This window comes from Octopus bimaculoides, chromosome 3, assembly GCF_001194135.2.
Source record: "Octopus bimaculoides isolate UCB-OBI-ISO-001 chromosome 3, ASM119413v2, whole genome shotgun sequence".
NCBI classification, from domain to species: domain Eukaryota; kingdom Metazoa; phylum Mollusca; class Cephalopoda; order Octopoda; family Octopodidae; genus Octopus; species Octopus bimaculoides.
Window position 1 is genome coordinate 31580546 of NC_068983.1, and position 2576 is coordinate 31583121.

The following is a 2576-nucleotide window of genomic DNA, read 5'->3' on the forward strand; positions in this document are numbered from 1 at the left end:
TATATAAACATATACATTTGGGGAAGTCAAAAGTTATCTGCACTTTTGCCGTTGGCTGCACTGCCTTCAGCGCTCGCGTGCGAAAAAGTTGGTACTCTTGTGGTTCTGTAACCGAGGTTTGACCTTGATCGCTCCAGTTTTCTTTCTTGTGTTACAGAGTAAGCAATACCACACCGCTGGCAGTGTGCAACAAGGAACAGAGATCATTGACCTGATTTTTCTGGTCTGAAAGTATGTCAGGGACTGAAATTCATTGTAATTCAGCGCTCTACCGCATGGAACTGTGTATGAAAGGATCGAGAAGTTTAAAAACGATCGGACAAGCGTGAAGCACGAAGAGAGAGAGCAGAATATCCATCAACCTCCACCACTGAGATGGTTCAGTCAAAACAACGAATAACTATCGATGAGGAGGCATGTTCTCTGCAAATAAGTCATAATCCTACATTCGAAATCATCCGTGACAAACTTCGCTTACGAAAAATCTATGCGAGATTGGTGCCAAGAGAGCTTACCGAAGCACAAAGTGCAATTGTGCGGAGATCTGTCAATGCTTACTCGACTACTACAACGATGAAGGCGAAGCTCTTTTGAAGTGAATAGTTACAGAAGATGTGACCTGGGCCCTATCACTTTGAGCCAGAATCCAAAAGTCAGAGTATATAGTGGAAGCACTCGGAATCCCCCACGAAAAAGAAATTCAAGACTCAACTTTCCACAGGAAAAGTTATGCAACCGTTTTAGGAGACGCAAAAGAGCCTATTCCAGAACATTACCTGTAAAAGGGGTCAACAGTCATCAGTGAAATGCTGGTCAACAAAACTGAAACCAGCAATTCGCACCAAACATCAAGTTTTATTGTTAAAGTAAGTGTTATTGTTGCACGCCAATGTATGTCCATATATGGCCGCCCATATCGTTGAAATCATTGAAAAATTGGAATTCATATAAGTGGAACATCCTGTATACAGTCTGAATCTTGCCCCTTCCATCTATCACCTCTTTGGACCGCTCAAACATTCTTTACGAGGTCGTTGATTTGCTACGGACGAAGAAACGAAGGAAGCGACACATAAATGGCTGCGCAACCAACCGAAAGCCTTCTTCTCCGATGGAATAAGCAAGCTAGTGGACCACTGGAAGAAGTACATCGAAAAGCAAGGAAATTATGTCGAAAAATGATGTAATTGTTCAACAAAAGTGTCTATAATTTTTTACTTACCATCATATATATATATATATTTACAAGTGTGTGTATGTGTGCGTGTGAGCTTATGTGTCTGTATATACACACACACATACACACACATATATATATATGCATATATATACGTATATATACATGTACACAAGCATGCATATATACATACATACATACATACATACATATGTGTTTGTATGAAATAAATCGTTTTTAACGGTTGATGTAAAAATCTTAAATAATAGCGAGTAAAATATTGGGTTATGATATATATATATATATATATATACAGAAAGAGAGAGAGAGACAGAGACAGACAGACAGACAGACAGACAGACAGACAGAGAAAGGTAGAATGATAGATATACATGCGTAGATATATCTATACACAAACATTAATGTAGATAGATAGATAGATAGATAGATAGATAGATAGATAGATAGATAGATAGATAGATAGATAGATAGATAGATAGATAGATGCACACACACACACACATAATATATATATACATACATATACACTCACACACACACACTTTTGGATAATTTAACATGCAAAACATAACATTTTAGTAAAAAAAATTTAGGTTTGCTGTAAAAAGAAGGCAAGGCAGTAAAATTATTGGGATCGATTTGAACGGTTTTCTACTCTAGATTTCCAGCAGAGATTGAATACTAAACTTATGCCCGCAGAAAGAACAGCTCGTTCATATTTATAGTGTATGCTCACTAAAACCCATTTAAACTGGTGAGTCTAATTTGCATAATATTGCCTACCCTATTTGGTGCACTATGAATGAATGAGTCAATTATTCCATGTTATCAGTGTATGCACTCTGGTGCAAATTAGACTATTTAAGCGGCGTCCTAGTTTTTACGGACAATAAATAGTTATAAGTTACTAATCGTTCAGTGCACAAAAAATGAATACTCTTTGTCTCGTGAAAGTCTAACAGATCATTTGTGTTCTTTCTCTCTACAGGAGACAAAGTAACAAGTGAAGGAACAATTTTGTTTACTTTTCACAGCGAGGCTAAAATTGCATGCTTTATCCTTAACAATTTGTTTATGTGCGCGCGTGTGCATGTGTGTGCGTGTGTGTGTGTGTGTGAGTATTCATACACACACACACACACACTCATTATATATATATATATATATATATATATATATACATTATATTATATTTCGTTTTTGGATTTGGTTTGCAAGATTTTTTGTGATTTCGTGTGTTGAAGCATATTCTGTTGTGTCTGGGGAGAGTCATTTTCTTATTGTGCCTTAAAGTTTAACACACTCACCGGTTATTGATAAGGTTGCAAGACGCAACGAAAATTTTAGGAAAATAAAAAGAAAAATAAGTGAAAATTTT

At 36.5% G+C, this 2576-nt stretch overlaps 1 protein-coding gene across 1 annotated transcript in view; it reads right to left on the bottom strand.

The window, feature by feature from the left end:
* LOC106877843 (elastase) overlaps positions 1 to 2576 on the bottom strand; it is a 6317-nt gene that overhangs the window by 3052 nt on the left and 689 nt on the right. The gene's annotated exons all lie outside the window — the stretch shown is intronic.